Here is a 26,825-nt window from a genome sequence, read left to right as displayed (position 1 = left end):
GACAAACACATCTAACCCTTCATAATATCTAAAATGTTCATATGTACCAAAATTTTTATTTTACTATTGAAACTTCAATAGATTTCACTTGTCATTCTTCTTCAGTTTCTGACTCTTAATTTTATACATTAAGCCCCTCCTTGACTTCTACCTTGTTTCCATAGGTAAAGTGCCAACGTCTAGTTCAATGTCTTATAGAAGGCATTCGGTTACATCAGAAAATGGGTTTGGAGTTAAAAGTTTCTAAAGATACTTCCAAGTTGAAAATTCTATGATTTTATTAATCTTATATCATGGGATTTTTTTTTTTTTTTTAACAACACTGCTTTCTTATCTTTATTCATGCCTGCCACGTGACCTTATTCTTTTAAAAATGTTCTTTTCAGGTAAGGCCAACTATACCACTATTTGTTTCAAAACCTCTGCCTTTCCATACACTTCAACCCAGGCGTAAGTTTTATATTTCAGAGGACATATCTCTTGGGACACTCAGAATCACAGAACTGTAAAACTCAAGAAAACTTAGGTTCACAGAAGTTACGAAACTTGAGTACAGCTACACAGCTAGTAAAGTGACAAAACCTGATTCTCTCCAATCAGAACTCCTTCTAAATCAAGAAGGCTTAACAATTTATTTTCCTAATGCTATTTCTTATGTCCTTAGGATATTTTCTCCTAGTTATTCAATCACAAGGTTTTTGTTTTTTAATTCTGCAACAACCACTCTCCTAAAACCGTCCAGAATGACAAAGACACCTGAATCAAATCTGGGAGGCAATTTTTTTAAATTTTTCTCCCAAAGCACTTCATGTCTGTATTATATGATCTGTGGTTTACAGGAAACTCACTAAGAGCTGAGACCTGCCAATACCTTGTAGTACACTGTAACTACTTAATGTGAAGTGTCTAAGCAATACAAGCAAAGGCGAAGTCCTGGAAGATACAAAATGCATCTTTAACTTGCTTAGAGCAATAGATGTTTTTCAGTTAACACATATTTATCCAGTATGTATCCTACGGGAGACTCTGCACTATTAGCAAAAAGTCCCACTTAATTTCAAGTTGTGTAAATCTAACAGAAATGAAGAAACGCTATGTTCATCGTTTTGCACTGAAACCCCCTCCCCCAAAAGACCAAAACACACACACTCGTGCCCACCCACACACTGCTCCCTCTGCAATGTGGAGTCCCCCACCCCCACCCACCCCAGGTAAGTTCACCTTCTGTACATTAAAGTGTTTGTGGACCTAGCCATTCTTTTGAAAAGTACCTGTGCAATTATGCACAGTTTAGGTAGAGTAATATTACACAAGAGAAGCCCTTTTTCCCCCCTTCAAGGTGGTAGTTGGTTAAGTAGAAATGGAGTTTGAAATCAGAGAAAGGGAAAAGGTGAAAAGTAGCATGCAAAACTGAGAAACTAAAATGTGATAGTGATTTTATTAATGAAAATAAACTTTATTTAATACGGGATAATTCTGAGGCAGTTCTGAGCATTTCACACAATGGGTAAAAGTCACAGTAGTGTCAACCCCAGACTCCCAGGAAAAGTTAACTATGGAACACTGTTAATACCACAATTTAAGAAATTTTTGGTCTACTTTGTTCTGAAAAGTTTTATTTTTCTGAAAAATAAAAAAAATAAATAAATAAATAAAGGCAAAACAGAACTAAAAAAGGAACAAACAGAAACCACTCTGAGCTGGCGACTGCGACGACAGGCCAGTAAGACACCCAGGCTTTCCGGGTCGTGCTTGGCTTCGGGATGGATGTCCGCGAAGACAGCCCTGGAACCACCCATCACGTCCCACACCCAGAGCCCAAGAAAGCGGCGGCGGGCTCCGGGCCCCGCTGCAGACGTGGAGCGGCCCTCGAGGCTGCCGCTCGGGGCGAGGGATCCCAGCGGGGTGGGGGTGGGGGCAGTGCGGTCGGAACCCGGCAGACAGGGCCCGGGAAAGCGCCGGGGGCGTCCCGGGCTCGGGGGCACCCAGCTCGCGCGGGACGCCCTGTCATGAGTCACGGAGGCGAGAGGGCGGGCGGGTGGGGGAAGAGGCTGCAGGATGGAGGGAAGCCCGACCCTCGGGAGGGGAAGCGGGCGGGCCGGGAGGCCCCGACCTCGCGCGGGGCGGGGACGCCGGGCCCTGCCCACCCTGCCCTCACCTCCGCCCGACGCAACAGGCGCGGCGGCCGGGTCCCGACCCCGGGGTCTGCGGGCAGCGGGGAGGGGAGGGGGGGGGGGCGGGGGCAGCAGCCCGCAGCCATGACAGGCGCGGGGCGGGCCGCGGGCGGGCTGGGCCGCACGTGCGGGCAGCGCCCCCTCCCCGGCCTCCCCGCGCGCCCCGCCGTCCCCGGGCGCGGGCCCCTCACCTCCAGCGGCGGCGGTGCGGCCCGGCCTGCTCCGACCACCCCCCCCGCCCCCCCCCACCACCTCCCTACCCCCGGCCGAGCGGCGGCGGTGGCGGCGGCGGCACGTACTCACCGCCGCTCGCTGGCTCTCGGGCTTCGCCATGACTGAGGCGCCCCCGCCGCCCCCCGCCTCGACCGAGACTGACACGCGCGGCTGGCCGGGCGGGGGCGGCCTCAGGCGACCACCCGGCTGACAGAACCCGCCCCCGCCTCTCCCCACCAGTTGAACAGCGACCGCTGCCCCGCGGGGCCCCCGGGCTTCCTCCCCACGCCTGGGGCGGCGGGTGGCAACGGCGGGCGGCGGCGGCACTTACCGGCGGCGCGGCCAGGCCCCCCTGTCAGCGCGGGGCCGGGAGGGAGAGGAGGGAGGAGTGAAGGGGCACCGCCTCCCCCGCGCCGCCACGCACCCGCCTGATTGGCCCAGTTCACTCCCCCAGCGCGACCCCACCAGCCCCTGCGAGCGGCACTCCGGCAGCACCGGCGCGCCATTTGCATATTTGTGCCCGCGCCGCTGATTGGCCGGGGCTCGGAGGGGCGGCCGTGACCGCGGCCGCTCCCGCCGTCGCTCCCGCCGCGTCGGGCGACCCGGGAGGGAGGATCCCTCTCGCCGCTCCGCTTCCCCCCGCGGCCCGGCCCGACCCGGGGCGGAGGACGGCGGGAGGCGGGGTCGCCGCCCCGCTCCAACATGGCCTCGCCGCGCCGCCGACCCAATCGCCGGTGCGGTTACTCCCGGAGCCCCGGGCGGCCTCGGGGCGGGGAAGTGTTGGCGCCGGGCGCCCTCTGGCCGGAGCGCGGGGCAGTGCAGTGGCCCGGGCTCCCCTCGCCGCCCCGCCGCGGCCGCCACGTCAGGCCGCGCCCTCGCGACGGCCTCTCCCCTCCCCGCGGCCCCGCCGCCACGTCAGGCCCGGCGGGCACGCCCCGGCCGCGAGCTGACCAGTGGCGGGGTCGGCGCCGAGGTCACTCACGCGCTGGGCATCTCTCCGCCAGCCCGGGGCCAGCCCGGGGCCAGCCGGGAACCGAGAGGGTTTCCTGAGCCTCCCTTTTCAAACGGCGTGGGTTCGGACCCGCGTCCTTCTCCTGCTCGGCCACCGCCGTGACACACGCCCGTGCTGTAAAATCGGGAGCAGGGAGAGGGTCGCCGCGATGATGCAGCGATTCTGCCCAGGTGCTAAGCACCTGCCATGGAGAGAAGAGACCCAGCCCCAAGTCCTGATGCAGAGAGAGAGCGAGCGAGCGAGCGAGCGCGCACCTCAAGTGGTGGAGAGCTGGGGCTGACACCTAGTCTTCCCGGTGTTCAGGCCCACGTTCTGATTTGCACCGCGATGAAGGGAAAGAAAGAACAAACAGGGGGGAAAAGGGGAAGAAAGAAAGGAGGGAGACAGGGACATCGGTCTAGGAGTAGGTGGCCTACTAGAAAACCACTGACCGAAGGAGTTGTGGGGACACCTTGGGTTCCCTCTCGCTCTGTCACTAATTAACTGTGTGACCTACATTAAATCATAACATGTCCCAGAGCCTCGGTTTTCCCTTCTGTAAAATGAAGAGGCTGGGCCAAATTTTCCAAAAGCCTTCCAGCTCTAACTAAAATTCTAACGGGTCTCTTTCAGGCTCTGTGCTGGCTCCCATGCCTAATTAAAGCTTTAAAATCCACATTAGAACGGGTGGTAGACAAAATAATGGGATGTTAGAACTTCAGTCTGTCTACCTTATGTTTGTTCGAAACTGTTTACCGGTTCAAATCCAGTGTGGGCGATATTCAGCATTCACCTTCCAGTTGACAGAAATCTCTTGAGCTGCAGACTCCACAAAAGAAGCATAGAGCAATGTCACTGTGCTTGTTTATGCCTGACCGGAACGGAATGGCTGCGGTATACAGAGTGCTAGTTGCCAGGTAATTTCATTCTTCATATTCCCCATGCAGGCCCTCCAGAGTGGATCAACACAAGTCTATTTAGCTCAGATATTGAAGGGGCTCGGAGGAAACCCTGCTGAGGGAGAAGTTACAATTACAGCTTTGATTCCCCTCAAGGATACTTAATAACAACCACATACTAGGCTGAGAATGCACAGAAACAGTTCAACCCCAAGCTCCCTACACTCCTTATTTGAATACTCCTTTAGTTTGCAAATTCAACCTGTTGAATAGAATTTAAGGCCAGTAACATTTATCTGCGATCAAACAAGAGAATAAGATATCCCATATCTTGCCTAAAACTTTAGCTCCCTTTTACAGAATGTTTCTCCCCAAGAAAACTCAGGTTTTCTTGAATCTTTGAAAAAGTACTTACACTCAGTGATTAAAAAGCATTATCATTATCAACATCAATGTATTCTATTATGATCAGTGGATGCCTTCAAAAGTATGTAGAGGGGTGTCTTGATGTCGGCTCAGGTCATGATCTCAAGGTTTGTGGGTCTGAGCCCCACGTTGGGCTCTGTGCTGACAGCACAGAGTTTGCTTAGCATTCTCTCTCTCCTTCTCTCTCTGCCCCTGTCCTGCTCCCACGCTCTCTCTTTGTCTCAAAATAAATAAAATAAGTTAAAAAAAAAAAAAAAAGATGCAGAGCTATTTGTCCTAATGAAAAATGGCCTCTAGAAAGCTGTTACTTTAAACTTACATCTGTCTTTTTGTATGTCTCATTCCTCACTACCAGACTGACATTTCTCTATTTTTCTAGCTGACAACCTTCTTTCCTTTTTTTTTTTTTTTTTTATTCTTCAATTTACTATGAACTTAGACACTGATAAACTTTCATTAGTTTAGACTCTTGGGTTTTGAGTAAAGATCTTCTGTGGGATTCTCTTAAGCGCATGAGTTTTTGCGACATTTATTTTGACTTTTCAATGAGTGGTTTTTCACTTATTTAAAAAAAAATTTTTAATGTTTATTTTTGACAGAGACAGAGAGCACACGCGCAAGCAGGGGAGGGGCAGAGAGAGAGGGAGACACAGAATCCAGAGCAGGCTCCAGGCTCTGAGCTGCTAGCACAGAGCTCAACGTGGGGCTCGAACTCAAGGACCAAGAGATCATGACCTGAGCTGAAGTCGGACGCTTAACCAACTGAACCACCCAGGCACCCGTTTTCACTTCTTTCTTTTTTTTTATTTTTCCTTTTTTCTCTTCTCTTAATGTGTATTTTTTAGAGAAAGAGAGGGAGAGACAGAGTGCAAATGGGGGAGGGGCAGAGAGAGAAGGAGATGCAGAATCTGAAGCAGTCTCCAGGCCCTGAGTTGTCAGTACAGATCCCCACACGTGGCTCAAACCCACAAACTGTGAGATCATGACCTGAGCCAAGATGAAGAGTCAGACACTCACCCAACTAAGCCACCCAGATGCCCCTGTTTTCATTTATTTCTTAAATCTTAGTGGTATTCTTGGTAACTGAGGTTTCTGAATATACAGACTCTGAAAAAGCCATTGCAAAGGAAGGCTCTAAATCCCAGATTTAAAGGGCTAGATCGGTAAATAGTACCCTCTGCAATTTAATTAATTAATTTTTAAAAGTTTTATTTATTTAAGTAATCTCTACACCCCACGTGGTGCTCAAACTCATGACCCTGAGATCAAGAGTCGCATGCTCTTCTGACTGAGCCAGCCAGGTGCTCCTACCCTCTGCAATTTAAATGACCAAAAATCAGTATCATCAACAACACTGAAATCTAACGCCACTGGCCTACCATTTCCATCAGGCAATGCAATGTCCAGAGGCAGGTGGTGACAATGCTCTCCAGGTCCCTCTATCCCACTCTAGAGTATAAATGGCTCCAGTCTTGGCCAATGATTTTCAAACCAAAAAGGTCCATCCCCCTATTTGCAGACACAATGACTCAAGTCACCAGAAAGTCTGTGCTATGACAAAGACCAGTTCTTCACATTCTGAAGGAAACATTCTACAAGTGCATCCAATAGGTACCATGTACTTAAGTTTAATTAGTCATAGGCAGTGTTAAGGGTTTACATTCCCTGTTTCATTTTACCTTCACAGCCAGTGTATGAGGAAAGGACTCTTCTTCCCCCTGTACAAATGAATAGGGTCCAAAGTCTTGCCCTGGTTATACAATCATTGAGTGGCAGAGACAGGATTCAAACTTAGAGCTGTCTGGTCCTAAAGCCTGTAACTCTTAACCATTACATTGTATCCCTCCTCTCTGTCTAGTTTCCAATTCCATGTTTAGCAAGCAACCTCTTGGCAACTAATCTGGCATTTTAGAAGGGGGAATTTCCCTACTGGCATTTTGGGTCAGGGCGCCAAACAGGAAATATCACAAAATGTAGCCATCAGATGACATTTTCTTGCAAGTTTGAGGAATATGAACTCCTGCTCTGTCACCTGTTCACTTTTGGGGGAAACTGATATACTCAAGATCCCAAAACTCACCCCATAACTGTTAGAATGGCTATTATCAAAAAGACAAGAAATAAGTGTTGAGAGGATATGGAGAAAAGGGAACCCTTGTGTACTGTCGATGGAAATGTAAATTGGTACAGCTGCTATAGAAAACAGTATGGAGGTTCCTCAAAAATTAAAAATAGAACTACCAAATTATCCAGCAACTCTTCTGGGTTTTTATCTGAAGAAAACAAAACACTAATTTGAGAAGATACATGCCCCCCCCCCCCCCCCCCCCCTTGTTCACTGCAGCATTATTTACAATAGCCAAGACATGGCAACAACCTATTTTTTAAAAGTCTGTTTGTTTATTTAAGTACTCTTAACACTCAAAATGGGGCTCGAACTCATGACACCAAGATCGAGAGCCACAGGCTCTTGACAGGTGCCCTACCCTAAGTGTCTATCAATGGAGAAACAGATAAAGGCAATGTGGTATGTATCTACAATGGAATATTATTCAACCATAAAAAGAAATGAAATCTTGCCCTTGTAACAACAGTGATGCACCTTGAAGGTATTAGACTAAGTAAAGTCAGTCAGACCAAGAAAGACAAATACCACATGATCTCATCTATGTATGAAATATTAAAAAAAAAAAAAAAAACCCACCAACCTCACAGATACAGAAAACAGATTAGTGGTTGTCCGAGGAGAGGGTAGTGGGTGGGAAAAATGGGTGAAAGGGGCCAAAAGATACAAACCTCCAGTTACAAAATAAGCCATGGGGATGTAATATACAGCATCGTGACTATAGTTAATGATACTGTATTGCATATTTGAAAGTTGCTGAGAGAATCTTAGAAGTTTGCATCCCAAGGGGGAAAAATTTGTAATTACATATGGTGATGGATGTTAACTAGACTTATTGTGGGGATCATTCCCCAGTATATACAAATATCAAATCATTATGTTGTAGACTTGAAACCAGCCCATGTCAGTTATACCTCGAGAATTTTTTTAAAGGCCTACAACTGCAAAACTAAGGATTAGACCCTATCTCAGTGAGACCTGCAAAAGGGATGCCCACAGAATAGTCAAAAGATCCTTGGGGGGGGGGGGGGGGGGGGAAGAAGAAGACTGAAATAAATATAACACTGCATGTTAACTACACTAGATTGAAAATTTAAAAAAAAAAAAAAAAAAAGATTCCTTTAGGGCACCTGGCTGGGTTAGTCAGTAGAGCATGCGACTCTTGATCTCAGAGTTGTGAGTTCAAGCCCCATGTCGAGGACAGAGTTACTTAAATAATAATAATAATAATAATAATAATAAATAATAATAATAGGGGTGCCTGGGTGGCTCAGTCGGTTAAGTGTCTGACTTCAGCTCAGGTCATGATCTCACAGTTTGTAAGTTCAAGTCCTTGCATTGGGCTCTGTGCTGACAGCTGGGAGCCTGGAGCCTGCTTCAGATTCTGTGTCTCACTCTCTCTCTGCCCCTCTCCTGCTCATGCTCTCTCTCTCTCTCTCTCAAAAATAAATAAACATCAAAAAAATTTTTTTAAATAATAATAATTTAATTTAAGAAATTCCTTCAAAACAAGAAAGTTGAAGGACTCACACTTCTGGATTTCAAAACTTACTACAATGCTACAGTATTCCAGACAGGGTTGTACCGCCAGGCACAAGGACAGATCTATATAGATAATGGACTAGAATTGAGAGTCCAGAAATAAACTTTTACATTTATAGTCAATTTATTTTCAATAAGAGGGCTAAGACATATAAATTGAGAAAGACCACTGGATATACAAATGCTAGATAATGACCTGGACCCCTACCTTATACCATACAGAAAAAATAAATCAAAAGGGATCACAGACTTAAATGTAAGAGGTAAAACTATAAAACATTAAGAAGAAAACATAGGAGTAAATCTTCAGGCAATGGTTTTGGGTTCAGCCAATAGTTTCTTATATAGTGTATGACACCTTAACATAGCAACAAAAGGAAATAGAGATAAATTGGGCCTCATTAAAATTAAAAAGTTTTGTACAAGCAACCAAAGAAAAAATAAATTGGTCATCAAACTAGGAAAACTTTCCTGAGTCAAAGGACACCATTAAGAAAGTGCAAAGACACCCACTCACTCACAGGACGAGAGAAAATATTTGCAAATCATACATCTGATAGGGGTCAAGTATCCAGAACATATGAAGACTTCTTACAACTCAACAATAAAAAAATACATAACCCAGATGAAAAACAGTCAGCGTAGTTTTGAATACTTTGAACAGACATTTCTCCAAGAAAGACAAACAAATAGCCAATATGCACATGAAAAGATGCACAGCATCATTAGTTATTACGGAAGTGCAACTCAAAAATCACAATGAGATACTAGTTGACATCCATTAAATGGCTCTAAGAAGAAAGACAGGCAACAAGTGTTGATGAGAATGCGGAGAAACTGGAACCTTCACACATTGCTAGTGAAAATGTAAAATGGTGCAGTCATTTTGGAAAACAGTTTTTAAAAACGTTAAACAGTTATTAAATGACCCAGCAACCCCCCCCAAATGAAATCATATGTTCACGCAAAAACTTGCACACAAATGTTCACAGCAGCATTATTCATCATAGCCCCCAAGTGAAAACAAACCATATGTCCATCAACTGATGGATAAACAAAAATGGTTTATCCACACACTGGAATATTTTTCAGCCGTAAAAAGGATTAAGTACTGATACATGCTACAAGATGATTGAACCCTGAAAACACGCAGAGTGATAAAAGCTAAATACGAAAGATCATATATTGTACAATTCCATTTATGTAAAATGTCCACAATGAGCAAATCCATAGTGACAGAAAGGAGATTAGTGGTTGCCCAGAGCTGAGTTGGGGGAAAGGGGATGAAGAGTGGAGAATGGCTGCTAACAGTAGTTTTGGGAGGTGGGGAAAATGCTCTAAAATTAGTTTCTGGCGATGGCTGCACAAGTCTGTGGAAGTGTGAACTTTATGCTAAGTGAATACTATCTCAATAAAGCTGTTTAAGAAAGTGATGTCTAGCCAGCAACTTCCAACTTTGCATTTTAGTATTATATGCATGAAATCCAACATATATATCCAACAGATACATTTTAATTTTATTTACCAAATTATCGGCGGCAAATAATTTATTTTTATTTTTTTAATTTTATTTTTTAAATTTATTTATTTTTGAGAGAGAGAGAGAGTGCAAGCAGGGGAGGGGCAGAGAGAGAAGGAGGGAGAGACTCCCAAGCAGGCTGCACACTGTTGGTACAGAGCTGACAGGGGCTTCAATCCCACAAACCGTGAGATCATGACCTGAGCTGAGATCAAGAGTCAGACGCTTAATTGACTGAGCCACCCAGGTGCCCCAGCGAATAATTTTTTAAAATCCGAAGACTGAGGGGCGCCTGGGTGTCTCGGTCGGTTAAGTGTCCGACTTCGGCTCAGGTCACGATCTCACGGTTCATGAACGCGAGCCCCGAGTCGGGCTCTGTGCTGACAGCTGGGAACCTGGAGCCTGCTTCCGATTCTGTGTCTCCCTCTCTCTCTCCTCCTCCCCCACTCACGCTCTGTCTTTCTCAAAAATAAACATGAAAAAAAATTTTTTTAATCTGAAGACTGCTGTTCTCATATTGGGCTTGTCAGTTTTGTGACTCTGCTATAATTTACTTAATTTACATGCATTTAAATAGCTACACCAGGACTGGGTGCAGCGTCAATTATGGAAGAGATTACTATCTCCATATAAATATAAATTATTATTAATAAATACCTTGTATAATAAATATGGAAAAATATGTGTATAAAATATCTTCCCACTCATCTTTATTGACATTCACTTACAGGTTGAGGCACTAAGAAAATGTCCTTTCACAGACCAGTGATAAGTACTTATAAATGTTAAGGTATGCTTTTTTTTAACCTTTTACACATTTTATGAAGCTTCATGATTTAAACGTTTTATGCCCCATTATAGTATAGAATATAACATAATCTCCATCTTTCTGCAATAACGAATACTAGCTTGAAGAGCTCAGACACTTTTCCGGTCTAGGAAAAGAATTTGAAAGGAACTTTAGTTGGTTCAGCAGTGAGTGAAAACTAACTTCACATTATCCTCTGGGAGTTGTGAAATCCCCTTAACTCAGTAAAGAATAGAGGTTCTTTTTAGGACAGGAGTGAAGGACATCACTAGAGAGCTCTTTAACCTTCTTTTTCAGGCTCTTGTTCAAGCAAATAGAAAAGAAGGCGAGGTAAGCTTTCAGCTGTAGCTTAAAGTACCTCAAAGATCATTTGAAAGCGTGTTCAGCACTGTTTTCAAATCTAGAGGCTGCTGATGATAACAATATCCAAAGGATGTGTTCAGCCAGGCAGCCGTTCTTTAGACTCTTACTCTTAGGCCTAGTTAATCAGGGACAGATCTCAGGGCTTCTACGTTTTATCCAGTTTATCTCCTGCTTTTAGCCAGGAATATACTTGAAAGCATGATCCTGCTTGGCAGTTCAAATCTTCCTGCTGTTCTGCTTTTACCAACAGTTGCTTGTCCTAATGGTGAAAGGTCTTCAGGAAAAAAGAGGTTTTGCTGTTTTCCTTGATAAGACATCACCGCTCATCCTTGAGCATCTCATTTGCTCTCTTTGTGCATCTGCTGTCTTTGGGTAACATAAGCTCTCCTGGAGAAGTTACTTCTAATCAAGTTTGGAGGGATCAAATGCATGTAGTGCGGCTGCTACTTGAAAAATGAATTCATTCAACAAATATTTGAAGAGTATCCATGAAGTGCTAGGTGCAGGGAATACAATGAACAAGGCAGACATGGTCCTTTGGCCTCATGGCCAATTATTTTGCCATGTAAATACCCACTAATTAATTATTTTTACTAACTCTGGTAATACTTAACCTTCACTTCCAGGTGCCATAATTGTGGTGCTTCAAAAACCATGTATGATCTATACCACATAACATAAGAATTGATGGAAACCATAGACATGTATATTTCTAACCAACTGGCTTGTTTTATAGGCATTATGGGCATTTTATTTCAAGAAGAAACCCATCCTGATGCAATTTAAATCCATCTTGTCTTGTTTAAGCCTCAAAAAAAGAGAAAACTGTCCCAGGTTTCCTCTTGACTTGTTTTTCCTCATTAGTAGTAGCCATGACTATAATTCAGTCACCCTCTTTCCATGATCCCATCGGCTAAGTTTCACACTCCTACTTACGGCATGGGAAGAGCTTATAAAACCCCCATATTATTGTTAGAAATAAAAGAAATCCTTTAACAATTGCCACAGCCTTTTTTTTTCCTTTCAATAATTGGGTAAGTTTTTCCTTGCCTCATAAGAATTTAAGAAGGGCTATCTTTCTCATTAAAATCATCTTTTAAAGCACTCCTATTTTACCCGGGCATCATTATGATCTCTTATGCAAAAGCATTTGGAAATTATTGGAATTCTTGGATGTTCTGGTTGAGGATATATATTAATTACAGTTGTTTTCTTTGCATTGAACCCCATGGTTTGTTTTATAGAGTATGAGTAACAACATGCCAACCAGAAAAATTAATTCCAGGTTACGTGATTGAAAAAAACCATTTAAATTTAATAGGAGAGGGACCTCAGAAAGTTTGGCTAAAAATAAGTGTCGGGGCACCTGGGCTGGGTCAGTCGGAGGAGCATGCAACTCTTGATCTCAGGGTTGTGTGTTTGAGCCCCATGATGGGTGTAGAGATTCCAAAAAAAAAAAAAAAAAAAAAAAAAGAAAAGAAAAAGAACCTTTAAAAATAAATCAGTGTAGCTTTTTTTCTTTGGTTGCCATGAGATGTTAAGCAGTTGGTGAGCCTCCACAATTTAAGTAGAAGTCTTGTGTGAAAACAAGGAAGGGAGCTGGGTCTGTGTTTCTCAAAAACAAGAGATTCACAGAAATATTTAGGGTCTCCTACAGGCATAGAGCCGATGGCTCTGACCTTATTTATACATATCTGACAAACATTCCCCCGTCCAGAAAGTTTGGTTGGGGGGAGGCCTCAAAAGCAGCGTGTCAGAGAATTGAATGAGTTCTCAAATGAGGCCAGTTCTGCCCCACTGATAGGCTGCATTCAAAGTGATGGTGAGCAACAAGATAAAAGACTAAAGAATGAGGCCAAATCGTCTGGATATCAAATGTATAATTGCATTTTTTTTTCCTTTTCATAGCTTATCTCGGTGCCACGTAGGACTGCCGAATTTTTTTCTCATCGTCAGCAATTTTTGGCTAATACCGCGGAGACTTCTTTGTCCAGCACCCAGTACCCTGGCTCCGGCAGGATACTTCCCTTTGTGCTTCCTTGGCAGAGTGTGTCCTATTTGGCAAGAGCATACTGAGTGATCTGTGTGAACTGCAAGAAATGTCAGGCTGGCACTTGCTCACTATCTGCCACTCCTCTTTCGAGATAAAGGAAAGTGACTGCAGGCTTTTCTGCTCCTCAAACACACCACCCTCCTTGTCTCGGGACTTTTTCACCCTCTAGTCCCTCTGCCTTATTGTTGGCTCCAGGTACCCCTGCTGCTTCAGGTCCTGCAAAAATAGCTTCTCAGGGAGGCTTTCCCTGACCCCTAATCTCTCGGCTTGTTTCCTTCTTGACACTCCTCGCAGTCCTGTCGGTGTGTTTATTATTTGTCTCCGCCCACTAGAAAGAAAGCATCTGTTGACACAGGCTGTCTTGTTCCTGGAAGTATTCCCAGCACCCAGAACAGAGGTGCTCAATACATGTGTGTTTTACACTGAAGGAACTGTTCACCCAACATACCTGTAACGTCCTGGCAGGACAAGCTGCTGTCACTTGGGATTATCCCACCTGGTTTTCAACAAGACACTGGAAGCCGCCATCAGAGATTCTCACACCTCAGTGCATGTGTAGAACCACCTGGGAAGCTTAAAAATTACCTTTGCTTAGACCCTGCCCTGACCGAGGGGCGATGAGTCTCAGGCATTAGTATGTTTGAAAAGCTCTCTGTATAATTCACTCGTGTAGCCAAGGTCGCAAAGCACGGCTCTCAGTGACAGGAAACGGAATGATTACCTGACTACCAAGTTCTCATCCTCGTGAGCCCTTCCTGTGTCCCCTCTGTCTAGGGCGACCCAAAGCATTCTTCAGACTTCTCCTGCGGCTTCTAAATACCTGCCTCATTATCACAGAGGGGCAGAATTGGGCACAAACCATTTGAAGAATTAACCTCTAAGGAAAGAGAAAAGGCATCCAGGTAACCTAGGTTCATCTGTTAGTATGGGCTCTGAAAAGCTCCAAGCAAAGGGAGCGAGTTCCAGCACTCTTCTCTTTTCCTTCGTAAAAGAAAGCCATACATACACAAACCTCTTCACTTAGCTGTAGAAGTCAGAGGCAGCCAATCAATCAATGAATCATTCAAGCATCTGAGCTGCAAAGCAAACAAAAAACAACGCTCCCAGAAGTGGGCAGTATCCAAATTCCATTCTCGTCTCTGCAGGAAACAGAGGCCAGGTAGGAGTGGGCCCAGAAACACTTGCCCATATTTGGGGGGCAGCTGGGTGGCTTAGTTGGTTGAGCGTCTGACTCTTGATTTCACTCAGGTCAGGACCTCACAATTTGTGGGATGGAACCCCCACATCAGCACAGAGCCTGCTTGGGATTCTCTCTCCCTCTCTCTCTCTCTCTCTCTCTCTCTCTCTGCCCCTGCCCTGCTCATGGCCTCTCTCTCTCTCTCAAAATAAATAAACATCAAAAAATGTTTTAAAGAAAAAAAAAAAAGAAAAGAAACACTTGCCCATATTTTTTATCATGGCAAACTCTAAACTTTCAGGCCTTATTTATAATTGGGACCTCTACTTTTTTTTTTTAATGGAAAAACAATGGTTATTTGTGTTTTTCTCAAGCCATGCGATTAATAAACTGGCTTTTTTTTCTTTATTTTTCAAAATCACCATCAGAGATGTTAACAAAAACTAGGCTGATCCTGAAAGTCCACTGGTTTCCCCTCCAGTCAGAAAAGCCAACGACTCTAATAAAATGGAGAGGACACAGGATTTATGGTAGAAATATCCGAGTTACCGTGCAGGCGCTTCCACTTGCCAACTGAATGAATGATCAGAAACTTTTCTTGCCTGTGCAAAGAGAATCATAACACTTGCGCTGCCTGTTTCACATTGTTGTTGTTGTTGTTGTTGTTTTTACAATGTTCACAAACATTCTCTGAAAATGTTACAGTGTTACCGTCTTGAAGGTGAGCTTTTAAGAAAAAAAAAAAATCCTGTGGTTACGGCAATTAGAAACACTGATCTAGGATATACTATGTGCCCAGCAAAGTGCTTAACAACAACAACAAAAACACAACTGTCCACAGTCAATGCTTGCCTTGTGCCACACGCTTGGCTCACACCCGCCACTAGGGTAACTGAATCCTTTGGACCAGAACTTGAGGCAGATCAACAAACAGGGAAAGCAATTTCCTTTGCAGGAGAAACTCAGCTCAGCCAAGTGCAGAAATAACACTGAAAATCCACTTATTCATCCCCAAAAGTCTATTTCCACCCCCAGACCTAAAGTTCTCTCATTTCCCAATAACGATGTCCAGACCATGGAAGAGACTATTCAAATTGAGAGACCCTTCTATCAGTCAAGATTAGGGCAACAAACTTGAATAGCTGTGAGTTCAACAAGCTTCCATTCAAGGTTTGTAGGTAGATGACGGGTTCCGGAAAGTTGAAAATTGACAGCAGTTTTGCATTTGACTGTAGGGCAGCTTAAGACAGCAGAACTCCTGCCTCCTAACTTCTCAAAGCTAGAAACAACCTTAGAGAGATTGTCTGGTTGAGAATATGCTGGGACAGGTATGGGCTGAAAACCTATGTGATCCAGGTAAGCCTTTAACCTCACCCAGCCTTAGTTTCCTTATTTGTCAGTACAACAGACACAAAAATACCTCCTCTGCAGGGTTAATAATCTGAAGCTTGGGGCGCCTGGGTGGCGCAGTCGGTTAAGCGTCCGACTTCAGCCAGGTTACGATCTCGCGGTCCGGGAGTTCGAGCCCTGCGTCAGGCTCTGGGCTGATGGCTCAGAGCCTGGAGCCGGTTTCCGATTCTGTGTCTCCCTCTCTCTCTGCCCCTCCCCCGTTCATGCTCTGTCTCTCTCTGTCCCAAAAATAAATAAACGTTGGAAAAAAAAAAATTAAAAAAAAAAAAAAGTCAGTTGAATGATTTTCTAGGGCGACTGGGTGGCTCAGTTGGTTAAGCATCTGACTTTGGCTCAGGTCATGATCTCACGGTTCGCAAGTTCAAGCCCCATGTCGAGCTCTGTGCTAACAGCTCAGAGCCTGCTTCAAGATTCTGTGCCTGCCCTTGAAAGGGCGGGCCTACGCAGGCCAACTCCATCTTGTTCTGTGTCCTTCACCTTGACCACGCCTCCTCCCCTTGAGTAACCTCCCGCTCACCTGCCTAACAGGACTCGGACCCTTCCCCAGCCAATCGGCTGAGGCCACAGCCATTACCTCACCAACTGCCCCTAGGCCCCAATAAAACCTTTGTCCTTTTGAAACTCGCTCTCTCTCCCTGGTATCTCACCTCTGCGTCGGTGCAGGTAGGGGATTGAGCTCGAGCTAGCTTGAATAAAGGCTCTTTTGCTTTTACATCGGACTCGGCTCCCTGGCGGTCTTTGGGGATCACGAATTCTGGGCATAACACCCTCTCTCTCTCTCTCTCTCTCTCTCTCTCTCTCTGGCCCTCCCCTGCTCACAGTTTGTCTGTGTGTGTCTCTCTCTCAAAGACAAATAAACATTAAAAAAAATTTTTTTAATTAAAAAATAAAAGTCAGTTGAGTGCTTTTCAAACTTATGAAATGTCGGTAGAATTAATCAAATCCTGTAAGCCAGGAAAAGTTTTTTAGCAGCAAATATGATCAAGACAATATCACAAAAAGGACACATGTGTTCACCAAAACACAGAAAGAAAATCCCCCTGAAACAAGCTATGAGACTGGATAATGTGTCAGAATCCCTCCGATATTTGTCGGCTGCTTGTTGATTTGATCGACGCCTGAGGTTGGAGCGGAAGCAATTGTAACCAGACAGACAGTGGACAGGACAGCAGCAAATGGAGGAAAAGACCTAGTGTTCGTTCATTCAGATCAGCTGCAGACCTCTGCTAATAACTCTCATACCAGGGCTGATAAGCTCATTTGGTGATTTTGAAGCTTTTTTGAAAGTGGGAAAACTGTCTCTTCAAGAAATTTAATTTTTTTTTTTTTTTTTTTTTTTTGGCAGAATTTCAAGATGTAAAACACAGAAAAGCAGAAGCCCCAAAGAGAAAACAGAACAAAGGCTGAGCTGTCTTACTGCAAGCCCCGGGATACTCCACCCTTCCCCACCCCTCAAAGGCATCTCTGAAGTCTCCCTAGGCTGGGAGGGGCCCATTTTGAAAACCCTTAAATCCAGCTTCTCATTCTGCTGCTGAAGAAATTAAACCTGGAGGGGCTGGGACCTGCCTAGGGCTGCACAGTGAGTTTGTGAGAGAACCAGTACTAGGACCTGGGCCTGTGGCTTGTCTGTCAGCTCAGCATTTTCTCCCCCTCTACCAACACTACTCAGATGTTACAAGTCTTCCCCAAATAATGCAGTGGTTAAATAGATGAGGCGGAACCTTGATAAAGCCGTCAATTTGGCAGAGGTCGACTCCCTAAAACAATTTACCTTCTCGCCCTTGTCAGGTTGGTCAGATATCCCTCCTTTGCCCACCTTTCCTATCATGTTCCACGATGTACCAAAGTTATCTGTTTACATCAGAGATCATAAATTGGCCTGCACAGTGTATCCAACTACCTTGAATTGGTTGTCAACATTTAAAACTCAGAAGGTCTTGTCTAAAACTTTGGATTTCCACCTTCTGTCGAGAATGAGAAGTTCTAGCAACATTGAGCCCTCCAAATCCATTGGTAACAACCCCACGAGCTCAGCAGAGGGAGGCATGCCTTCTCCCACTTGTCCTGGTCTGCCGCTGGTCCACACCTACTTGTGGCCACTGGTGTCTGCTCTGTATAGGCATCTGAGTTTGTGACCCAGGGTCTAAAGCTTATGTCTACAGAAGCATTTTTGAGAATTGACCTTTTAGGAACCACGGTGAACCTAGAATACAGATACAGGGGGTCATCTAATTTCAAAAGATGAGGCGGATGTCATCATAAATAATGCTGCTTTCCTGCACCGATTAAAGAGGAAACTTTCACAGTTTTCCTGACTCATTTATTTCCTGAGACCTGTTAAATTAACCAAGAGACTAATAGTGTTACAAGTCCCTGCACTGCTTTCCTGTGTGTCCCGAGTTACATCTATCTATAGCACAACCCCAAACACTCCAAGCACCTCAGGAGATGCAGTATTTTTTTTTTAAATGTTTATTTGGCAGGGGGAGGGGCAGAGAGTGAGAGACAGAGACAGAGCGTGAACAGGGGAGGGACAGAGAGAGAGAGAGGGAGGGAGAGGGAGACATGGAATTTGAAGCAGGCTCCAGGCTCTAAGCTATCAGCACACAGCCAGATGTGGGGCTCAAACACACGAACCGTGAGATCATGACCTGAGCCAAATTGGCCTGTTCCTGCATCCCAGGGCACCTCACTCAGCACTATGGTGAGAAGGAGCTGGCTCAATCCTGGCCTCCAGCCTGGCAATCCAGACTCTCCCAGCAGGCTCTTCTTTTCTATTTCCCCACATCTGTTTACCTCCACACACACCTCCTCTTGTCCTACCATCTTACTCTCTTTCCTCCTTAGAATTTATAAAAGCATCGGATAAACAAATTCACAGGGAGCTTTCAATAGTTGATAACTGTGTATTTTTATTTTAGCATTTTAATATAAAAGTACGTATGACCAATAAAAGAATTCTAGGGATTGTGATTAGTAGGTGAAAAGAACATCTGGAGATGTAAAAGGCCTTACCCTCAAATCACTGCCAAAAGGTTTATTTACTTTACCCAAAGGGCCACCACTATCTCATTCCCCTCCTCCAGGACTTTGTTCAAATGGTACTTTCTCCATGAGGCTTTCCCTAACCACCTTAAATTAAAATTGTGACCCTCCAGGGGCGCCTGGGTGGGTCAGTCAGTTAAGCATCTGATTCTTGATTTCGGCTCAGGTCACGATCTCATGGTTTGTGAGATCGAGCATTGAGTGTGGAGCCTGCTTGGGATTCTGTCTGTCCCTCTCCCTCTGCCTCTCCTTAGCTCACACTCTCTCCCTCAAAAAAAAAAAAAAAAAAAAAAAAAAATTGAAATTAAATAAAATAAAAATTGCTACCTTCTTTCCTCTACGCCACACTCCCTAGTGCATTCATTCCCTGCTTTATTCTCCTCCATATCACACAGCACAATATGATAGGCTTACTATGTTTTACTTACTTTTTCCTCTACCTTCACTAAAACATAAGCTCCATGGGATAAGGATTTCTGTCTGTCCCCTACATCTTCCGTGCTGTGGCCATGCCTGGTCCATAGCAGATGTTCACTGAAGGTCTGTTAAATAACTGAATCTGTTGGGCCCAAGCCCCCAGGATGACAATTACTTCAACAGTTAATGGACATGAAGTAGCATTTCTTAATGATGAGACTGACTACAGATTTAAAAGCTGGAAGGGATCTATCTCAAAAGTTGTGATGCTGCCTTTCCTTTATGTACATATATTTTGCAACGGACATATATATTTCCTTTCCTCAATATTTTAAAATGTGAAATACATTCTTTAAAAAAAAAAAAAATCTAGAATAGATGTCGAGTGGCCCATCTGGGAAGCAGGACACTGAATGAGATGATCTCCCCCCCCCCCCAAAAATGCTACAGTGTAGCCACACCATATGCAAGGTGTAGGGTGTGGGGTGGTGGTGGTGTGTGTATGTAGTAAAGCAGGTGCATCTTTAACTGGATTCTGAGCCTTTCTTCTTTTCCTCTGAGCTAACAATGATGGAGTTCAGTCCTTTATCTGAAACGTGTCCTAGTGAATACATGCAATAAGACGTCATTTGGAAAGGAAGTAGAAGATGTTCCTGGCTACTTAACTCTGCAGCCCCGCCTTCTTGCTGTCCTTGGAGAAAGAGCCCTGCATTGTGTTTTTTGGTTGGTGTTTATACCGTTTTGCTATGCTTCTTGGGATTCCTCAAACAGCACATGTGGGAAACGTGGGTTTATTTCCCAAATGCAAACATTATGAAACCTGAACTTCTTGTTCAAGTGTTCTAACCCAGCACCAAGGTCAGAACGCAAATGGACTGATGGATCCTGGACCAGGTCAGATTGACAGTGGCAAAGTGTATGTGCTACCTGGACTGAACTAACAGGCCGATGTGCTGGCCAAAAGTGGGCTCAGGAGAACAGTGAGAAACAGGCCATTTCAGCACCAGAAAATAACCTATTGAGAAAAGTTTTTATCACCTTTGTGACCAGAGGTATCACCAGTGAAGATGTTAGGGTCAAGAGCATGTAAGATTGGGTTTCCAGTCCCCCAGATCAAAGGAGTGTAGCACAGAGATGAGGAAGTGATCTACCTTCTAAGCACCTGAACTGATGAAACTCCCCAGACATAATCGCATAGCATTTCAATTCTGGTCTTTACTCAAAGTTGCAAACTATTCTCAAGAATAACAAAGGTCATTCGGTGTACTACTGGGCAGCAATAACAAATGTTTGAAAACAACCTCAGTGGCCAGCTTGGAGGCCAGGCCTGGTTAACCAAATTAAGGGAACACCCACACAATGGGAACACAATAAAATTATTATTTTTTTTTTAATGAGAACACTGTTTCTGATCTGAATTAGAGTTATTTCAAATGAGAAATCCAAGGTGTAAAATAATAAAGTATGGGGTGGGTGGGGTGTGGAAAGGCAAAACAAGAATACATACATACAACTATATTTTCTTTAAATTAAAAAAAAAATTTTTAAGTAGGTGCCACACCCTATGTGGGGCTTGAACTCACGACCCTGAGACCAAGAGTTGCATGCTCTAAGGCCCGAGCCAGCCAGGCGCCCCACAACTATATTTCCTTGTGTACATATGACATCTCTTTGGACAGGTACATAAGACACTGAAGCATTGGCTTCTTCTAGAAAAAGGCTCTGAGTAATGGGGAACAAGGTTTAGGGAAGATTCCTCACTGTATAATCCTTTGGAATTTTGAGTCAAACAGATGTAATTCCTTCTCAAAAGTGATAAAATCAGTATTTTAAAAGAAAATTTCATTAATGAGATTTTAAAAATTAAGCTCTGCTTAATCTAGGGGCTATAGAAAAGAGAGCTCATTGTAACATTCCTGTACCATTTCTGTAGGTTTGAAAGTTTTTCGAAATAAAATTACAAAAAAAAAACAAACAAACCCAAAACAAACAAACAAAACCACCAACCCCGGCACCCTCCCTCCCCTCCCCGCACCCCCCTCCCCCCCCTCCCCCTGGGCCCCAGACAAAAATAAATAAACCACCATGACCCTCTGCTCTGGGGTAATAAGTTGGGTGGCTCTGGGTAGAGGCTGTCAAGTAATGGGAAGTGCCAAAGATAATTTGCTTGCTTCAGAGGTATAGTTACATTGGCCTGAGAGTCAAGGGCAGAGTGGAAATCCTTTCTTTGCTGCCATCATGAAGTGGGCTTCCAACGTTGGCAATGCAGCCTCTGACTGTCATCAGAATCAAACACAACCTGGTGCACCTGGGCACCTCACTCAATTAAGCGTCCAACTTTGGCTCAGGTCATGGTCTCGTGGTTCGTCAGTTCAAGCCCCACATCGGGCTCTCTGCTGTCCCTCTCCCTCTCTGACTCTCCCCAGCTTGAGTGTGCGTTCTCTCTGTCTCAAAAATAAATAAAAACATTTAGTAATTAAAAAAAGAAAAGACACAGCCTTTTTCACTGAAAATGGCCAACTCCCCCTTGTGTTGGTTAAATACATGGGGGAAAAAAAGAAAATGTCACAGTCAACCCATTACTTCCATGCTTTGGCAACAGATCAGGTAAAATGCCAAACTTGTACAAAAGGACTTACATGCAGTCAAAGGTTAGAGTTTGGAAAAACTCTCTTGACAGACCCCTGGGAAGAGGGGCAACCCCTTGAGGGCTCATATCCAACAAGGAAGGTATTTCCTCTGTGAGGGCTTAGCATGAGTTGATGTATAATGAAGTGCTTTAATTTTTTTTTTTTCAACGTTTATTTATTTTTGGGACAGAGAGAGACAGAGCATGAACGGGGGAGGGGCAGAGAGAGAGGGAGACACAGAATCGGAAACAGGCTCCAGGCTCCGAGCCATCAGCCCAGAGCCCGACGCGGGGCTCGAACTCCCGGACCGCGAGATCGTGACCTGGCTGAAGTCGGACGCTTAACCGACTGCGCCACCAGGCGCCCCATGAAGTGCTTTATAATGGAGGAAAGCTTGAGTGAGAAGGAAGGACCATGGATTAAGAGTCAATATATTTGTGTTTCATTCCTGATCCTACCTCAACACTTATCATATGACCTTATAGTTTCCTTTATAAAACGGAATCGTGATCACTGCCTCACCTACCTTCCTGGGCAGTAGAGAGGACCAAAAGCACCCCCCCCCCTCAAAAAAAAGGATACAAAGTATTTTTAAAACTGCAAGGTACTAGAAACAAGTGTTAGGTTAATAAATATGAGACAAAATATCTTTTGATGATGATTATGAAGTTTTCACAGGGGCAAATGTGGTCTTTAGGGTCAGACATATCAGAATGTTCTAGTCCTAACCCTTCATCTGCTGTGTGACCTAGCGCAAGCCCCTGAACCTCTCTGGGCCTTAGTGTTTTCATGGCAAAATAGGGTGAATGCTACCCACTTAACAATGAAAATTAAGTGAGCAACCTGTACGAAATGCTGGGCATGTACCTACCTATGTCCTCTGGGTGATGAATCACGGTCTCAATCAAGGGACTCTTCATTCATTGACTGACTTCATTCATCAAACTGTGTTTACCTCCTCAATTTTTCTCTAAACCTAAAACCTTTCTAAAAAGTAAAGTCTATTAGTTATTTATTGAGCATACAGCAGAGTGATTGGGAATGGGGGACTATGGGGCCAGACTGCTTGGGTTTGAATCACAGCTCTGACACTTACTAGTCAGCTGACCTGGGGCAGCACATGCAACAGCTTGGCACTTCAGGTTTCCCATCTATAAGCACTATGTAAACTCTTGCGATTAATATAAAACAACAATTATTAGACACTGTACTCATGGGAATACAGGTGGACAAGGCAGTTTAAGTGAGGTGCTCTGAAATCACCTACCACAATCTTTAAAAAAAATTTTTTTTTAATGTTTGTTTATTTTTGAGGCAGAGGAAGACAGAGCATGGGCAGGGGAGGGTCAGAGAGAGAGGGAAACACAGAATCTGAGGCAGGCTCTAGGCTCTGAGCTGTCAGCATGGGGCCTGATGTGGGGCTTGAACTCACGGATGGTGAGAACATGACCTGAGCCTAAGTCGGACGCTTGACTGACTGAGCGACCCAGGCGCCCCTCACCTGCCACAATCTTAAATGTAGAGAGATTTAGGCCCAAAGAGATTCAGCTGGTTAGTGAGGAGGGCGAGGGAAGACTAGTCAGGACTGGGGAGAGAATTCCAGATTGCAAGCCACCATTTCTGCACTGCCCCATGTTGTGCAACCAGATTCAAGGCCTGGGAACTGAGGAGCCCAGGAAGCACCAGAGTAGATTCTGGAAGTTGGAATTGATCCTATAATTCTGCCCAGTCCTGACCTCCACCCTCTTTCTCCATGTCATTCCTTATGGTGTTCCTCTTGCCTGGCTATATGGGGATCGTCCTGCAAATTCCAGATTTGGGGTTCATGGTGGAGACAACCTGAAGGTGCACATCCCCTACACCACCTGTGTTTCTTTTGTGTTATGAATCTTTCTTTTTTTCATTTTGTTTCTATTTATTTATTTTTGAGAGCAAGAGAGACAGAGTGCGATGGGGAGGGGCAGAGAGAGACAGAGACACAGAATCCAAAGCAGGCTCCAGGCTCCAAGCTGTCAGCACAGAACCTGATGCAGGGCTTGAACCCATGAACTGTGAGATCATGACCTGCGCTGAAGTCAGATGCTTCACCAACTGAGCCCCTAGGTGCCCCTCTTTTGTGCTTATGAATCTTAAACATGAACAAGGGGTGGGTCTCTCAGAGACCTTCTGTAAAGGGGCAGATCCAGGTTTGGTGGGGCCTGAAGAGAATACAGTACAAAGGGCTCTCTTTAGGAAAGGAATACATGAATGAAAAATTAGGTACCAGGCCTTGGAAGGGACACATGTAAGTGAAGCGTCCTGAAGTTCAAGCATAATTAGCATCTTGGTAAATCCAGCTCTCCTCCTATATCTTTATCTAACTTCTTTCCTCCCTCTACCCCTTCCCCCCTTCTGCCCCTCTTTCCTTCCATCCATCTCATTGGCACCTACCCTGATATCTAGCATCCACTGTGCACCAGGCAGTAACTTTATATGTTTATAGTCTGGTTTAAAAATAGGACTTTACTCCACTGTACAGATGCATAGCTTTTCTTGATATAAAAGAATAAAACCATGTATAACCAACCTGTGGGTGAGGCGTAAACACGCTATGTGGGGCTGTTAGACTCAAGCAGACCACACGAGGAAGCCAGGAGCCAGGGTTTGCTATTTACATTTGTAAACATACCCAGAAGCAGACTCTTTTATGTTTGGGACAGTCAACAAATAAAATAATCCTCTCAGATGGGAGTGGGAAGGGGCTTAACAATCTAGAGAAAAGAATATCACATAGCTACGCACAATTACATATAATTGATATAATATGTTTACACACATCATCTGAGCGAATGCTCATAACCATCTGATCTAATGCGGTTTTATCAAAACCCCCATAAGACAGATTGAAGACTGAGGCCTAGAGTGCCTTGCCAAGGTCACAGAGCTACGAATCGAGAAGGTCAGGCTTTGAAGAAAGGCTCCAAGTTCAGCGCCCATTCTAATTCCACAGAACTGCAATCTTCAGTTAATACCGCTTTGTACAGGCTTGATGCCCAAGGATGAGGCTTAATGTTTGACTCTGAACACTTCCCTTTTAATTCCTTTCCTACAGCTCCCCCACTCCCTCCCCATTACCCTCACATCCAAAGGACACAAAGACTGCCCAGGCAACCACGGCACAAAGAACCCATAGACAACATCAGTAGAGGCCACTTTGTGGCTAATTTTGGGGCAAGAACTCGCTCCCTGTCTGGGGGAGCTTTTTCTCGGCTGGGACGATCTGGATGAGTCATCTAGGTTTATGCCTCGATTTGCATGGTTTCTCACCTCTCCCCTTTCCCTGGGCGCAACATCCCCCAGCCCCGGAGGGGGACTGCATCTGTCCCTCACCACTGGTCCCCAGCAGTCTGCTCAGTCAGGGCCTGGCCCAGATCACCACCCCATTTGCCCCCGCTCTGCACACAGCCTCCAACCTCCCAACTTTCCATTTTCAGGTCTGTCTGGTGTTGTTCTTGTTCACAGAGTGGGAGTGCCTCCTCCCACTGCCCACGGGGGCCTCGTCTGCAGCCTGGGGCTGCCCCCAGCGAAACTCGGGCCCCGTGCCCGCTGGCCTGGCGGGCCCTCTCGTGGGACAATTAGAATCTGCTGTAATGGAGTGTTTGCAATATAGGTCAAGGTGCTCTCAGAAGGGCCCAGGGGAGGATCACCTGACTGGGAGGTGGGTGACTCAGCGGGAAGGAAAGGGGTGGGACCCGGAATCTCCTGGCCCAGGGGCCTGCAGGAGGAGGTCAAATTGTCTCTGTCTGGCTGCCTGTCAGGTCTGGCTGCCTGTCAGGGGAGGAGGAAGAAGCTGCTGGAGACAGAAGGAAGGGTAAATGACCTCTGGTGACCTATCTAAGGTGGCATCTACGTGCACGCCGGAGTGGCCTGTTACCCTCCGTGTAGCTGAAGCCTCTCCCAGGTCAATCTGCCTCTGTGGCTTGTAAAGACCCAATTAGCTGCCTCGGCTGCCAAAGAGGGAAATCAAATGAACAGAATGCTCATCACTCCAGACTCCAAAGGCCCAGCCCCCCTAAAAGAAACCAAAGCCGCTGGTATATGGAACAAAAGGCAGCCGTCTCTAGTCAGAGGCAATTCGGGTTTTCCCCCCAATTAATTTTGAATATGAGAATTACGAACCCATTTTATTTTACATCTCTGCACGGCAGGGGCCTCCTTCCCAGGGCACAGCAGCGGCTGAGCGGTTGCTGGAACAGCAGCTGCTCTGTCTGAGCCTCACTTCCTCTGGCTCCAGCTGCAGGTTCTTCCAGGCCAAGCAGGGAGTTTCCTCCTTCTCGGGGCTTTCAGCCTTGCTAGCTGGCCACCCTCACCTCCCACCCCCCAGCTGCTCACCACCCTCTGTGGGCAGCGCTTCTGGGACTCCCTGGTTCCATGAGTCAGAGCCAGGCTGGAGACAGACAGCAGGCTTCCTTTACTAAATCAGCCTCCTGCCCTGTACACCACAGAGGGAAGCTATAATTACCCGTTTGGCCCGGCTCTGGGAACCGAGCCACAGACGCTTGACTAGGAGGGATGGTTCCTGATTCCTGCATTTATCTAGTGCACCCCAGTTTGGAAATAAGAATAACAGCCAGGGGTTCGGACCCGTTACACATATGTCAGATGCTCTGGACCTGAGCGTCCATGTACATTGCTAGAGAAATTGCTATATTAAAGCCAACAGGAATTTTTTGTTTTGTTTTGCCTTGTTTTCTTTTTAAGAGCCTCCTGCCTCATTGCCAAATAGTCTCATTTGAGGCAGGCTGCTCGTTGTTGATGTTGGTTTCTAAGAGATAAAGGAAAAGGCAATGAGACATTGTTTCGGATCTCAGGATCTTTTTATCCTTTAGGTATACAGGCATGAAATCTCAGGCCTCCTAGGATCACAGAAATGTTTGAAACCTGAAGCCTGAAAAAAAATTATTGGCTCCAAAATGAAAAGATAAAACCACAAAACAAAATCATAGAGTCAATCTTCATTAACTGTTCAATTTAGTATGCATTGGTTTATTCAT

General features: G+C 45.2%; 1 protein-coding gene across 6 annotated transcripts in view; it reads right to left on the bottom strand.

The window, feature by feature from the left end:
* Positions 1-26,825, bottom strand: part of CHD9 (chromodomain helicase DNA binding protein 9) — a 235,678-nt gene that overhangs the window by 178,306 nt on the left and 30,547 nt on the right. For 4 of the 6 annotated variants that reach the window (XM_045442756.1, XM_045442760.1, XM_045442759.1 and 1 more), the window contains exon 1: positions 2,719-2,898. The exons of 1 other annotated variant lie outside the window; for it this stretch is intronic. The gene's annotated coding sequence lies outside the window, so the exon portion shown is untranslated. Of the gene's footprint in view, positions 1-2,477; positions 2,899-26,825 lie in introns of those variants that run through there. One more of the 6 variants, XM_045442758.1, reaches the window with a different exon arrangement.

Source organism: Leopardus geoffroyi, chromosome E2 (genome assembly GCF_018350155.1).
Source record: "Leopardus geoffroyi isolate Oge1 chromosome E2, O.geoffroyi_Oge1_pat1.0, whole genome shotgun sequence".
In the NCBI taxonomy this organism is placed as follows: Eukaryota; Metazoa; Chordata; class Mammalia; order Carnivora; family Felidae; genus Leopardus; species Leopardus geoffroyi.
Note: the sequence above shows the minus strand (reverse complement) of the source record. Positions and strands in the feature narration are given on the sequence as shown.